Source organism: Anomaloglossus baeobatrachus, chromosome 2, assembly GCF_048569485.1.
Source record: "Anomaloglossus baeobatrachus isolate aAnoBae1 chromosome 2, aAnoBae1.hap1, whole genome shotgun sequence".
NCBI lineage: Eukaryota > Metazoa > Chordata > Amphibia > Anura > Aromobatidae > Anomaloglossus > Anomaloglossus baeobatrachus.
The window spans coordinates 620,969,452-620,986,257 of NC_134354.1; positions in this window are offsets into that span (position 1 = coordinate 620,969,452).

A 16,806-nucleotide genomic window follows, 5' to 3' on the forward strand; every position below is an offset into this window, starting at 1 on the left:
ATTGACCTCTGACAACATGCCAAAAATCCACTCTGCAACCAAAGCCTTGATTATCAAGAGGCTGAAGAACAGATCCACTGCAGAGGTGGCTGGCACCATTAATATGTCTCAGCATCAAGTACAAAGAATTAAAAAAAGATTTTAAGAGACTGGAGATGTTTCTGACAAGCCCAGGTCCGGCAGACCCCGCAACACAACTGCTCAGGAGGAACGTTTGTTGGTGAGAAAATCTTCCACTGCTGCAGAGCTCCAAAAGGCCTGGTCACCTCAAGTCCCTGTGTCAACTAGGAGAGTTTGTAGGATTCTGTCTCGAAATGGCCTCCATGGTCAAATCAGTGCACAGAAGCCAGCACTAAAGAAGAGGCAATTAAAAAAACAAGTGGCATTTGTCAAGTCCCACAGCCTTCTAAACAGATGGATGCTGGAAAAGTGGCAGAAGGTGGATTTCATTGATGAATCTTCAGTTGAATTACACCATAGCCACCGCAAATACTGCAGGAGACCTACTGGAGCCTGTATGGATCCAGAAAACAGTTAAGTTTGGTGGTGGAAAGGTCATGGTCTGGGGTTACATTCAGTATGGGGGTGTGCAAAACATTTGCAAGGTGGAAGGCAATATCAATAGCCTAAAATATCAAGACGTATTAGCTACCTCTTACATTCCCAATCATAGAAGGGGTCAAATTCTGCAGCAGGATGGTGCTCCATCTCATTCATCCATCTCTACAACAAAGTTCCTCCTGGAAAAAAAGATCAAAATGCTCAAGGACTGGCCAGCCCAGTCACCAGACATGAACATCTTTGAGCATGTTTGAGGTAGGATGAAAGAGGAAGCTTTGAAGTCAAAACCAAAGAATCTAGATGAACTCTGGGAGGCATGTAAGACTGCATTCTTTGCTATTCCTGATGACTTCATCAATAAATTGTATTAATCATTTTTGAACCGCATGGATGCAGTCCTTCAAGCTCATGGAAGTCACACAAAATATTAAATATGGCTCTAATAGCACCACAACTTCATTCACCCATGTCATGCAACATATCTTTGTATTAGAAGTTAATTATTTGTTTGAATTTCACATTACTTTCTGTGGGCGACAAAACTTTTGTCTTGCCAAAATCTGACCTTTCTGTGTTCATTAAATGATCAATATTTCAGCTTTGCAGCAACTTTATTTTCATAACCTAAACCAAATCTGGGAGGGTTTCAGCTTTCAAAAGAGTAATTTATGAAACCAATGGATGAATTTAAAATCCAGGTTATAAGCTTTTATTTACATATCATGGAAAAGTGACAGAACTTCTGTCAGGGACTGTAGTGACATCTAAAATATTTTTTGTCTCAGGATTAATCACATCTCATTTATTCAGCATGCATTATGCAGATATTACATAAATGAATTGAATTTTATTGTATGCACCATACTTGGATTGCTATTATTTTCTAATGTTCTGGACCTTTTTGTTTGATCCCTCCCTTTCATGTGCCTGGACATTGTGAAATATTTATGTGCTATGTTTGCAATATTGTAATAATCAAAATAATTTTGTTTTGACAACCTTGGTCCTTTCTGTTAGTGACCTCCTCTTTTTAAGTATTCTTTTAATAATGAATGTTTAAATAAAGATTTTTTCTTTTACTACACGTTTTTTTTCGGCTTATTATACTCATTCTCATTATAGGTTATTATTAGTTTGAGTAGAGCCACTTTCTTTATGCCTTGGGCTTTTTTTAGGTTTGCATCTATCTCAACCATGGGGCCCAAGAACATGCTGCTTTTCTTGAAGATTTTGTTGGAATTCCAATACAAATGAATGGGAATGCTAACCACCTTTACACGGACGATGGTAGAAATCAGGACTAGAGTTGAGCGCGGTTCTAGGTTCGTGGTTCTCCAGTTCGCGGCTCAAGTGATTTTGGGGGCTGTTCTAGATCGAACTAGAACTCGAGCTTTTTTGCAAAAGCTTGATAGTTCTAGATACGTTCGAGAACGGTTCTAGCAGCAAAAAACCCAGCTAATTCCTAGCTGGCTTTCCGCTGTAATAGTATAAGTCACTCTGTGACTCACACTATTATGAGATTTCAGTGTATAGTGTGCGGGAACAGCGCATTCAGATCACTGCTGTATGGATAATGGCGATCGCCATTTTTTTTTTTTTCCTTGTCTTCCTTCCCTAAGCGCGCGCGTGTAGTGGGGAGGGCCAGCATGTCAGCCAATCCCAGACACACACACAGCTAAGTGTACTTTTAGCCAGAGAAGCAACGGCATGTGTGATAGGATGTCCATGTCACATGTCCCTGCATTATAAAACCGGACATTTTCCTCCAGCACGCCATTATCTGCCTTCTGCGTCCTTGGTGTCAGACATCACTGGCGCAGCTCCGTCCTGAGTCCTATCGCCGATACTGCTGTATGCGCTCCATACACAGCGCTGGAACGCTTAGGGATAGCACTTTCTATCAGTCCTTTTAAGGGCTCATACGGGCAGGGTCAGAGCCATAGGTGACAGGTCCTGAAACAGAGTTTAACAGCTACACAAGATCACAGCGTCTGTGTAGCTAAGGTCAGGGATTTCCTTGCTGCATTTCCCCATTAGGAGGGATAGAAAGACAGGCTTCTATTCCTCTACCCAGAGACCCACAACCATGGCACTGTACCCTCCTGTCCTTTGCACACTCCAACTCATTGTTACTAAGCCATTATACTAGCAAACACTGAGTGTACCTAGTGGCATCCTAAAAGTGGCTATTGGACTTCTGTTTAGTCCCACTAGTGCAAAGATATTTGCAGCACCTCTGCCTGCATTGCACACTCAAACTCATTGTTACTAAGCCATTATACTAGCAAACACTGAGTGTACCTAGTGGCATCCTAAACGTGGCTATTGGACTTCTGTTTAGTCCCACTAGTGCAAAGATATTTGCAGCACCTCTGCCTGCATTGCACACTCAAACTCATTGTAGCTAAGCCATTATACTAGCAAACACTGAGTGTACCTAGTGGCATCCTAAACGTGGCTATTGGACTTCTGTATAGTCCCACTAGTGGAAAGATATTTGCAGCACCTCTACCTGCATTGCACACTCCAACTCATTGTTACTAAGCCATTATACTAGCAAACACTGAGTGTACCTAGTGGCATCCTAAACGTGGCTATTGGACTTCTGTATAGTCCCACTAGTGCAAAGATATTTGCAGCACCTCTACCTGCATTGCACACTCAAACTCATTGTAGCTAAGCCATTATACTAGCAAACACTGAGTGTACCTAGTGGCATCCTAAACGTGGCTATTGGACTTCTGTATAGTCCCACTAGTGCAAAGATATTTGCAGCACGTCTGCCTGCATTGCACACTCAAACTCATTGTTACTAAGCCATTATACTAGCAAACACTGAGTGTACCTAGTGGCATCCTAAACATGGCTATTGGACTTCTGTATCGTCCCACAAGTGCACAGATATTTGCAGCACGTCTGCCTGCATTGCACACTCAAACTCATTGTAGCTAAGCCATTATACTAGCAAACACTGAGTGTACCTAGTGGCATCCTAAACGTGGCTATTGGACTTCTGTATAGTCCCACTAGTGCAAAGATATTTGCAGCACCTCTACCTGCATTGCACACTCAAACTCATTGTTACTAAGCCATTATACTAGCAAAAACTGCTGCAACTTAGTGGCATACAAAAAGTGGCTGTTGTACTCCATTTGTGCCCCACAGGTGCCAAGCTATTTACAGCACCTCTGCATGACACCCTCCTGCTCTGTTTTTAATAAGCTATAATGATAGCAAAAAATACTGCCATTTAGTGGCATCATAGAACTGGATGTTGTATTCCATTATTGTCCCACTGGTGCCAAGCTATTTCTAGCACCTCTGCATGACACCCTCATGCACATTTTGCTACGCTAATGTTATAGCAAACTCAGGGAATTCATTGCTGCATTTGATAATTCGGAGGGATAGAAAGTGAGGCTTTCTTTAGCTTTTCCTTCTGTTCATAGACAGCATCTCCAAGTCCACACCCGAAGAGCAATTTCTCCTCCACGTGTAAGTGTGGAGAGGCAGCTAGTGCGCATGCGTGTGCCGATTTACCCCAGCTGCAGCCTAACTACAGTGTTTCGCCTAGTGAGTATGCTCAGCCTGACTGTGCCATTCCTGACGCTAAGTCTTCATTTCGGGATACAGCGCATGCTCCCACACTTAGTGTGAAAAGCCTCTTTGCACAGGTACTTTCATTCCGTGCCAGGTCTAAGTCCTGTTTTGTGCCGAGACACCATGCTAAAGCTGATAGTCTTTTTTCAGAGACTCTATTTCATGCAACTGACCATGCTCAGGCACTTACTGCATCAGAAACTAGGTCCGGTAATGAACTCTTTGGCCCTGCCCCTGATGTGGGGGGGCCCATATAGACCACAGGGCATCTGGTGTCCTGACGATGTGGTCAGGCCACTCCCAAATGGCTTGCAGAGGCCCGCCCCTATGACTTGTCACCTCATTATTGATGGTCAGACGATGACTGGTGAGGTGTTTGTGTCGTGGCAGCCATGAGGTCACTATTGAAGTTGCGGTTCCAAATAGGACGCTAGTTATGCCACTCATGACGTGTCACTCTGCTTTTGTCTCCAGGAGGTGCATTGTGGTCCACCCTGGTTTGGGGCGGACCCAGGTTATAAAACGGGCTGGAGCCAACAAGGAGGTGCGCAGTCTTCTATTATGCTCCGAAAGAGCACACCTCCATGTGTTGAACCTATTGCGGCTTTAGGCCAGAGGTAGGCAGGGATAGGGCGTCGATGCAGGCCGCCACCACAGTTGGTAACGCAGAACGGTTAAGACCAGCTCCTGTCCTACAAGTCCTGCTTGTGCAGCCCAGTGGCATTAACAGGCCTGCTGCTGCTGATGCGCCTGCTGTCCACAGGTGTGGCCCCAATGCACACGGTCAGCGTACTCAATGGCCCCTGTGATGTTAACAGGGAGTTCATGGGCTGGGTGGGCGTGTGGACCCTGTGACGCTAACAGGGCTCCCAGTCTCCAGATCCGAGTGGCGTCTAACTCGGTTCAGGCTACTATTAGTTTCATAGCCACACAGCTCTGTATCCTCCACCTAACCTTCCAGTTGCCAACCTCTCCTTTTCCATCTGGGAGCACGGTGGACATTGACTGCTGATGGGGATATATACCTTTCTCTTTCTTTTCTTATTAATTTTCGTTATATAGCGGTAACATAGTATATACCACCTTATCCAAATCTGCCAGTCCCACCGTAACAGATGGTGTTTCTTCATCAAATGTTACTTTTGCTTAACCACCAAACCCACGAACAAAAACTTTTTTCCCCTTTCCAACACACCTGTTCCCCTTTCCACCAGCCTTTTTCAACTCATTTGGTATATGACCAAAAGTGCAACTCTGCAGGGACACCGTACTCAATGCCATCTCAGCCCAGCAGCCAGCCCTCGGTCCCTCAGATGTGAACAAGTAAAAGCGCATTTCCTCCTATCCATGACAAAGCGTTGAGATTCACTCTGTGCAGCACTGGTGTTTACTGGAAAAGCAGATCTAAGAATCCGTACCACCTTCCGCAGATACTCCTGTATACGTGCGTCCCTTTCTATGGCTGGAATTATTTCGCCAAATTTTGTCTTGTACCGGGGATCTAACAGTGTGGCAACCCAGTAGTTAGCATTACTTCGAATACGTACAATCCGAGGGTCATGTTGTAGGTAGTGCAGCAAGAAGGCGCTCATGTGTCTTGTGCATCCAGGAGGACCAAGTCCTTGATGTGTTGGTGGCAGAGAGGTGAGAATCGTGCCTCCTTCCTCTGCCCTCTCCCCCCAACCTCGCACAACCGAAATGTGAGCAAGCTCTCACTCATCTGCTGAGTCTTCCATGCCCATCGCCAGTTCATCCTCCATTTCTTCATGGGCTCTTGCACCTTCCTCAACAATTTTTGCTGATACTATGCGCCCTTGTTAATCCCTCTCACCATCCCTTGACTTCCGCCTAGGTGCCGCTCACCGTCTGGACCTTGTAGACCTTATTATCCCTTCTGCATATGACTCCTCCTGTACTTCCTCCCCTTCCTCTTGGACCAACACCTGACTCCGAATAATGCATACAGTGTGCTCCATCTTGTAGATGACCAGAATTGTCACGCTGAGAATGGCATCGCCAGTGCTAAAAATCTTCGTTGATATTTGTAAACTGTGTAGAAGGGTGCATAGGTCCTTGATCTGACACCACTCCAGCAGCGTGATCTCCTCCACCTCTGGATCAAGTTAGCCCAGGGTATAAGTCATACCGTATTTCAGCAGGGCTCTGCGGTGCTGCCACAGACGCTGAAACATGTGCAGATTCAAATTCCTGCATGTCGGAACATCACATTTCAGGCGTTTAACCGCCAGACCCTAAGACTTCAGGAGCGATGAAAGTTGTTGAACTGCTGGGTGCGAAGGAAAGGATGAAAGTGAGCACATAGCAGCGTGCCCGCTGCACAAGTCCATGTAGGCCGGGATGGTATTTTAAAAATTGCTGGAGAATCAGATTCAACGCGTGAGCCATACAAGGCACGTGTGTCACATTGCCCTGACGAAGGGCCGCAGACAGGTTTGCATCATTGCCGCACACGGCTGTTAAGTCACCAACGTAGTCCACTCAATCAATTTGTACTCCGGTCGCCAGGTGACAACGTGTTCCTTTCGTGCATAGTGCTGATGATGGGAAAGGAGTCGATGCCTGCGGCGCAGGTGGACGCAGGTTATGGTCACCCACTGGGTTGCGTTACCTTGACAGATACAGAACCACAGGCTGAATGTAGGTGGTGGGTATCTCACAGATGAAGTACCATCATTCAGCTACAACCAATGGGAAGACACCACACCCTTTTTTAGGCCCCTCCTGTCTGCAGACCACTGCCAGACAAAGCTATGAACCTCTTGTTACTGTTACCCCCAGTTCAGTTTTATGAGTTTGTGTGCTTGTTACCTGACTACTTTTCCTGCTTGCTGTTTATGTACCTCGTTGGCCGATCTGCATTTCTCCTCTGCTTCTTTTCTGATTAAGTCCTGGCCATCCCATTCTGATCCTCTTCCTCAAGTAATGTTTTTGACCCTGCATGACTACTATTCTCTGGAACTGCAGCCTTCCACAGGTATTGATCAACTTGGGCCCTGTGTAATTCCAAATCACTGTATAGGGGTTAAAGGGTTTCAGGGTTCTGGGTGTCCAGCTTGGTGAGTGGCTTGCCTCTAGCCTATCCTTTACAGCCCATCTGAGTGTGTAGATCCAGGCAGGCGTTACACCGTGCCCTGTGCAGAAGGCCATGTAGGCCGGGATAGTGTTTTAAAAATTGCTGGACAACCATGTTCAACACGTGAGCCATACAAGGCACGTGTGCCACATTGCCCTGAAGAAGGGTCGCAGACTGGTTTGCATCATTGTCGCACCCGACCTTCCCTGGCTGCTGGTTGAGTGGAGACAACCATTGATGAAACTCGGTCTCACTCTCCAGAGCTAACCGTCCACAATTCCTCAGCGGTGTCTCACATTTCCCCTACATTTCAAAGTAAACATTTGACCGCCTGATGGCCTTCAGCTCTGCTGCCAGCATAGTAAGGAGGTGTGTGGGATTCCTTGGGCGCAGTTACAAAGAAGGGTGGACTGACCACACAGGGTTTGGGCCGAGGTGGAGGACCCACACGAGGTTGAGGAGGCAGAAGCAGTGGAGGAACTTGTACATACAGAGGAAGGATTGACACACAAGTCGTGGGGACGGCAAGACTTGTACAGCAAACTCTTCTCCATCTCTCACCATAGTTACCCAGTGCCCAGTCAGCAACATGTAACTCCCCTGTCCATGCTTACTGGTCCAAGTATCTGTGGTGAAATGCACCCTGTCACACACAGAGTTTCTCAAGGAATCGGTGAGGTTGTGTGCGACCTACTGTGGTAGCGCGGGCACGCCTTTCTTGGAGAAGGAGTGACGACTGGCCATCAGCTCTTGGGGCACTGCAATGGGCATAAGGTCTCGAAAATCCTCTGTCTCAAAAGGGTGTAAAGGCAGCCTTTCTGTTGCCAACAAGTTGCAGATGATGTCTCCCTCGTTTGCACTAATTGGGCCACACACACCCCACTTGACTGGCATCACTTGAACCCCCTTTTGAAAAAGAAAAAGATGCTTTGCATGAAGCACTCTCAAAAATACGCGTGCCTTTCCCGTCCCCTGGATGACCCAGGGGAAGAAAAGTCCTCTGAGAGCCATGACTTGTTCATCTTGGTTCTTTTAGAAACACAGCGAGGGGACTCCAACCACAGTCTCCCTCGTTGCCACTAATTGGGCCACACACACCCCACTTGACTGGCATCAGTTGACCCCCCTTTTGAAAAAGAAAAAGATGCTTTGCATGAAGCACTCTCAAAAATACGTGTGCCTTTCCCGTCCCCTGGATGACCCAGGGGAAGAAAAGTCCTCTGCGAGCCATGACTTGTTCATCTTGGTTCTTTTTTCAAAAGCGAGAGGACTCCAACCACAGTCTCCCTCGTTTCCACTAATTTGGCCACACACCCCACTTGATTGGCATCAGTTGACCCCCCTTTTGAAAAAGAAAAAGATGCTTTGCATGAAGCACTCTCAAAAATACGCGTGTCTTTCCCGTCCCCTGGCTGACGCAGGGGAAGAAAAGTCCTCTGAGAGCCATGACTTGTTCATCTTGGTTCTTTTTTCAAAAGCGAGGGGACTCCAACCACAGTCTCCCTCATTTCCACTAATTGGGCCACACACACCCCACTTGACTGGCATCACTTGATCCCCCTTTTCAAAATGAAACAGATGCTTTGCATGAAGCACTCTCAAAAATACGCGTGCCTTTCCCGTCCCCTGGATGACCCAGGGGAAGAAAAGTCCTCTGAGAGCCATGACTTGTTCATCTTGGTTCTTTTAGAAACACAGCGAGGGGACTCCAACCACAGTCTCCCTCGTTGCCACTAATTGGGCCACACACACCCCACTTGACTGGCATCAGTTGACCCCCCTTTTGAAAAAGAAAAAGATGCTTTGCATGAAGCACTCTCAAAAATACGCGTGTCTTTCCCGTCCCCTGGCTGACGCAGGGGAAGAAAAGTCCTCTGAGAGCCATGACTTGTTCATCTTGGTTCTTTTTTCAAAAGCGAGGGGACTCCAACCACAGTCTCCCTGGTTTCCACTAATTTGGCCACACACACCCCACTTGATTGGCATCAGTTGACCCCCCTTTTGAAAAAGAAAAAGATGCTTTGCATGAAGCACTCTCAAAAATACGCGTGTCTTTCCCGTCCCCTGGCTGACGCAGGGGAAGAAAAGTCCTCTGAGAGCCATGACTTGTTCATCTTGGTTCTTTTTTCAAAAGCGAGGGGACTCCAACCACAGTCTCCCTCGTTTCCACTAATTGGGCCACACACACCCCACTTGACTGGCATCACTTGATCCCCCTTTTCAAAATGAAACAGATGCTTTGCATGAAGCTCTCTCAAAAATACGCGTGCCTTTCCCGTCCCCTGGATGACCCAGGGGAAGAAAAGTCCTCTGAGAGCCATGACTTGTTCATCTTGGTTCTTTTTTCAAAAGCGAGGGGACTCCAACCACAGTCTCCCTCATTTCCACTAATTTGGCCACACACACCCCACTTGATTTTCAAAAGGGGGGTCAACTGATGCCAAAGAAAAAGATGCTTTGCATGAAGCACTCTCAAAAATACGCGTGCCTTTCCCGTCCCCTGGATGACCCAGGGGAAGAAAAGTCCTCTGAGAGCCCTGACTTGTTCATCTTGGTTCTTTTAGAAACACAGCGAGGGGACTCCAACCACAGTCTCCCTCGTTGCCACTAATTGGGCCACACACACCCCACTTGACTGGCATCACTTGACTCCCCTTTTCAAAATGAAAAAGATGCTTTGCATGAAGCACTCTCAAAAATACGCGTGCCTTTCGCCTCCCCTGGCTGACCCAGGGGAAGAAAAGTCCTCTGAGAGCCATGTCCACATTGTCAGTGGACAGACACGTGTGCTTATCTGCCAGCAGACCCCCAGCAGCACTGAAGACAGGTTCCGAGAGAACGCTGGCTGCAGGACACAACAAGATCCCCAAGGCGTACGTGGCGAGCTCAGGCATTTTATCCAGATTGGAAGCCTAAAATGAGCAGAGCTCAAGTTGCACAGTAATGGCATCGATGTTTCCTTGCATATACTCATATATCTGTGTCTCCTCCTATTTTTCCTTGTCCATCTCTTTTGTTTTCGCATGAGTATATGTCCTTGTCACTTTCCCATGTGTTTGTGTTGTGTTGTGAGTTGTTTATCACCTTTTGGACACCTTTGAGGGTGTTTTCTAGGTGTTTTTATGTGTTTGTGATTGCCTGCCATTGTTTCCTATGCAGTTCGAGTTCGGTTCGTCGAACGTTCGACGAACCGAACTCGAACGGGAGCTCCGTTCGGTGAACCGACCTCGAGCCGAACCGCGACCGGTTCGCTCATCTCTAATCAGGACCCGATTCCTGAGATACTGTAGATGCAAGTCCTATTAGTGGAACTTGCAGCTACAATACATTTATGACATATCCTGGGAATATTCTATACATGTATAAGATGGGAATACCCCTTTAAATCTATGTGCAGACACACACAGACTTTTTTGAGCAGCTCAAAAAATGAAGCGTTTTACAAATGGAAATTCTCCTTCTTTCGTGATTTTTTGGAGGAGTTTTTGTTTTGTGAATAATTTTGTGAAATTATTTTAAAGACTTTTGAAAAAAATTGGAAGAGTTATTTCGCTTGTAATGTTATTGCAGCTTTTTCATTTAACAGTCCTTAGGATGGAGTGGATTCAATCAGGGCCCGTCTCATGCAAGTGACACCCTTTTTTTTCTCCAGAATTTTTTCAAACCTGAATTGAAAACAAAAACACTAAACATATGAGCAACAAAGTGGTTTACAACAGAAAATACTGCAGTAGGAAAGTTCTTTCAAGTGTTTTTCAAGTAAATTTTCTTTTTATCACACTTGCTCCAAAAAATTTCTCCAAAAACTCCTCCATGTGCACACATACCCCTAAATCTACTGAGCTGCAGAACCAGACATAGCACACATATAATTGTCACTGTCACAAATGTGTCATGGTCAGATGTGATCTCGAGTGGATCTGGAATCAGAAGGTCACAGCGTATGTAATAATTATAACGTATAACTCAGGAATCTATTTGCGGGGAGCAAAGACACAACTGAACCCGTTTTATAGGTGATAAAGTTTGTATTATAACACACGGAGATTAGCAAACAAGTGCAGAGGAAAAACAGTCCATAAACACACAGTAAAAATTTCAAATGAAGCCTTTAAGGAAAGTTTCTTGAAAACCTCACAGGATAATGTGATTTAGCAATTCAATCTTTGAAGCTCTGCAAGGAAATCTTTGAAAGTCTAAAGTTAGATGCAGAGCAGTATATCAATGTTCAGAAAACAAATGCAGAGCAGTTTCTAGTGTCCAGAACAGTCCCATCCTCTGCTACAGCATCCATTCAACGGTGGGAGCAACAGAGCAGTTAATTAAGTAAGCCAGCTTACATGTCAGCAAGGCAAGTCAAGGAAGAGCCGCAGCAGAGGCTAGGAATCAGCAGCGGGAGGCAGCAAGTGAGCAGAAAGTGGCAGAACCTCTGAAGAGCAGCAACAGGAGTTTAACACAGGATTTGCTGGAGTAAATTGAGATGCCACTAGAAGTAGGAAACCAGGCAGAATACTCAAGCAGAGGACTGTAGGCTGGACTGGGTTTATAATGGCAAGAGGACACAGAACACATGGATAAGAATGAAGCAGGGGATGCCATCTTGGAAAAGGGCAAAAAAAGCCCAAAAAGTATAAACAGAAAAAACAGAATCCTGGCATTACTCCCTTCATAGAAGTGACCTCAGGACGATCCCAAACCCGGTTTCTCAGTGAATTGATGGTGGAAACAAGCAATCTTCTGAGGGGAACAGATGTTATCCACAGGTTCCCAAGAGTCTTCTTCAGGAGTATACCCTGACATGTAATTTGATACTGGAGCTGATTCTTGCGAATCCTAAAATTAATAATCTCCTCCACCACAAACTGTTCTTGCCCATCAATCACCAGAGGTTGTGGAGGAGGCATAACACATCCCTGGAAGGTATTGGGAGACACAGACTTTAGAAAAGAAACATGAAAAACTGGGTGTACCTTCATGGTCCTAGGCAGCTTTAGACGGCAGGCCACAGAGCTCGCGATACTGTTGATCTTGAAAGGACCAATGACCTTCTGTCCAAGTTTCCGAGAAGGAACATTTAATTTCAGATTCTTAGTGGAAAACCACACCAAGTCCCCCACCCTGAACATGGGTGCTGGTTTCCGGAATCTATCAACCGCTCTCTTGTAACAATCTTGAGCTGAGGTCACAGACTTCTTTATAACCTCTAGATTTTGTCTCAAAGCAGACTGCACAGACAAAAACAAAGAACCATTGCATCCAAATAAAGGCCCGTCCTAATGAAATAAAGACAGACACCATTTTGCAAACTTTTCCAAACTCATTAAAACTTGTAAAACATATTTTATAAACTTTTTCCAAACTCTTTAGAACTTGTAAAACATAACTTGACTCCAGGTGAGAAGGGACACTCTACCACAGGACCAAGGACTTCCGCTCTCTCACCAGAATGCTGCTGACACATGCTGCTGTGACTTCACTGTACAAACATTTAGAAACTGTTACCAAAAAAGAAAAACAAGTAAAAAACAAGCATTAACAATAGGGAGGGAGGGAGGGAGAGCTGCTCCGGATCCTGGGATACCAGGGGAAGAGGCCGGACACCGGCCCAGACCCCAATATATAGGTAGAAATTACACCCTATAGGTGGGATTGGGAATTCGGGAGGGGCCAGGACGGAGTCCCCTCCCAAACACAGGAAGAGCAGGGCCTGGACGGGAGAGGGGGCTGGACAAAAACAGCATTGGGGTTAACCCCTTGCTGCACAGTCTGGGGCAGTTTCATTATGCACTACACTGCCCACCAGACTGCACAGACAAAAACAAAGAACCATTGCATCCAAATAAAGGCCCGTCCTAATGAAATAAAGACAGACACCATTTTGTTGGCAGATATCGGTCACAGCTTTACTGATATATTATTATTTTACAAACTTTTCCAAACTCATTAAAACTTGTAAAACATATTTTATAAACTTTTTCCAAACTCTTTAGAACTTGTAAAACATAACTTGACTCCAGGTGAGAAGGGACACTCTACCACAGGACCAAGGACTTCCGCTCTCTCACCAGAATGCTGTTGACACATGCCAAGGAGGAGACCAGTCTCAAACTGAACTCCGACCCCCACCAGTTGGAAAAAAGGCTTGCTCCAGGCCGTCCTGGATCATAGATAAAATTGTGTCCAGACCGATATCTGCCAAGAGCACACCATCTTGAAGCATTAACCTTCGGTTGTCACCTTCCAACTAAAATCATCGGAGCAGACAACTGCCTGCTGATGGCAACCACCTCCAACAAGCCTGAGCCATCTCAGGCCTCGAACCCAACCACTAAGCAGTTCGACAGAGTAAAATCCAAGATTGCGACTGTTACCAGCTTTCTGAACAGCCCAAAACACGTAGAAATTGCCAACAATCCAAAAACTTTTTTTTTTTTTATATAGCAATGCCGAACCTTTAAAGAAATTAAAGTAAATGTGCTATAAAATTGGTTACTTCCTGCAATAAATCGTGCGATGCATATCTGACAAAAAAAGCAGAGCGCAATTTACCAATATGCACTGTATATCAGGGTCTGATAAAGCCCGCCCTGGCAGCCTCAGTGGCTGCCACAATGAAAAGGAATGAGTCCCAAAGTGATCAGGGGGCAAAAAACGGCAAGCGGTGAGGCAGCACCGAAAAAAGGAGCGGTAAACTGGTACCTAGTAAGGGGGGAACTATCCTAATAAACTAACAGTGAGGTACCAGTAGACCGACAAACAAAAATTCCATCAAACGCAAAGGGCAGGTAGGGCCAGGGGAAGGAACAGTCTAATCCCAGAATCTCTGGCCACTTGGTCAGTTTGGGCTCCTGAATGCGGATACGCATGAAGGGTCAATAAGTAGTATGGCACACAATTGAAGGCAACAAAACTATTATTGGACGGTGTGGCGAGTTCGCTGACTCTGAGGGACCAGAAAAGGCCAAGTTAAAGGTTGTGGACAACAGGGATATCTCCCGTGGGATTGAACAAACAGCATGCATAGTCGATTAACTGAAGAAGCATCAGGTAAAAAAAAAAAAAAAAAATAATTGAGATGCCTCTTATCTATGGATTGGTGGGACTTAAACCAGCCATTAAAGGGGTTTGCAAATAACAAAAGATTTAGTAACGTAGAACATCCCATCAAAAAATGAAACAAAATACAAATAAATGCTTCTGGGCTACAGAGGTGAAAGAACCAAAGTTATAAAGGTGCATCAAATATTAGAGGGTAACCTCCGAACAGGTAAAGTTATCAGAACCGAGGGACCAGCTACCAGCATACCTATACCTAACCACTGTTTCACGCCTATCCATAAAGTTGCCACTTTGAAGGGGGATCTGAAGTCCTAATCTCTGTCAGGAGTTGGTCCCGACAAGATCTCGCAGCGGTGTGGCAATGGCAACCCACCGGGCTGGCATTGGGTACCAGCTGAAAAATCCTGCAAACAGAAACGAGACAATCAATATGGAGCATTACTCTGAGAACCCGTAGCCCATGCTCGGATCCAAATGTGTATTGTATGCAGCGTAACATCAAACAAAATATTACAGTTGGCTAGTGACTTGTGGCAAAACTCCACAGCAATGACAATAGGGAACGATTCTGAAAGGGAAAAATTAGTAGTCAAACAAAAAGTTAACAAGGTGAGGGCCAGGTGCCCCGGCACCACTGATTGCCAAAACACAGCGCTAAAACCATCAGAAAAAGACGCATTGGTGAGCAAAAATAAAACCTGGTTAGACACCACAGAACACATGTTGAACATGCACTCATAAAAGGTGAAAAGGAATTGAGACCAAATCAGTAAGTCAGAAGTAATACGTAATCCTGTGGTCAGGGTGAAGCGCCCTTCTGGTGGATTTATGAATCCTGTGTTAGGGTGAAGCGCCCCTAGTGGACAATGAGAGGCGGTGAACTGCATTTGGCGCAATGTAACTTTCCTGTAAAGACACAAATACTTATAACTATACTATGCCTGTAATTCTAATTAGCTCGGGCTGTAATTCTGACCTCTCTAATGCTGCGGTTCAGTAATATAACATCACATAAGCAACAAAATTGTCCAACAGAATTACCAATTAGACAAAGTGAATGTTTTATCATGGTATGTAGAAAATCCCTTTAAGACTGCACCATACAAAAACAAAACCCACACTCAATTGAAACAGGGTCTGAATCTTTCGTGCCCTACGTTTGTTTGGGGGCAAAGGGACAACAAACTCAATATCAACTGAAAAAATGTCAAAAATTGTTTGCATTCATCGAAGTCACTAGAGCAATTAAAGAAAATCATCAAGTAGTGAGTGACAAATTTTGAGACCGTCTCACACCACCGCACCCATTGAAGAAATGAACTGAAGAGTTCAAAATAATGGAATGACATAAAGCATCCCATGGGAAGTAAAGAATCGTAATAAAAATTGCCCTACATGCAACAACCTAAACTATGGAACAGTACGGATGAACAGGTAACGGACAAAACACAGATTCGATATCAGATTAAGCAAAAGTGCACTACGTCCGAACTCCCGTATAAGGGAAATTATACTGTAAAAAGACACAGAAATCAAAGCTTACTCAGGAGGGATACCATGATTAACAGACCCGCCGTGTGGGTGAGATACAGTAGGTGGTGTATCCCACATCCTTATTGGGATAATTGTCAAGCCACAAGGGGCATCTCTGATACCTTTACCGGGGTCGTCTGAGACATTTGTACCATTTTTACCGAGGACCTTGGAAGGAGAGTGAGGGAATCTAACAGCCAAATGGCTCCGCAGCAAGCAGAACACTCGTGTTAGGATTGCATAACCCAAAGAACCGGAAGTGTCAATCATTAAACAACCAACACGCTCCTGGGCGGCGCACGGCCACCATGGCTGGACCTTGTGAAGCTCCCGGCACAGTGGCCGTGGATTGAAAAGTGGTATACTGGCTTCTGTACGGTCATTAACCTAAGCCAGAAATCCATGGCTTGGACACCCAAACCAATGCCAGGGTGTAGGGGCAAGCCGACGCTGAAAATCCTCATAATACCAACTACACCCATAACCACCGTGAGTTTATAGGAACTATAAATTAGGTATTGATAAATGAACATTTCAGGACCACGGTCGGGATGTTTCTGACCCAGGACTGAAAAACCTGTAGCCAATTACTAATCGTTCTCGTGACCCTGGGTTTCTTATCATCAGTACTGGGACAAATATAAACGTGACTTAGGCGGGCTTTGCACGTTGCAACATCGGTAACAATGTGTTACCGATGCTGCAGCGATAGTCCCGCCCCCGTCGCACGTTCGATATCTAGTGAAAGCTGCCGTAGCGATTATTATCGCTACGGCAGCTTTACACGCACATACCTGCCGTGCGACGTCCCTCTGGCCGGCGACCCGCCTCCTTCCTTAGGGGGCGGGCCGTGCGGCGTCACAGTGACGTCACACGGCAGGCGGCCAATTGAAGTGGAGGGGCGGAGATGAGCAGGATGTAAACATCCCGCCCACCTCCGTCCTTCTCATTGCAGCCGG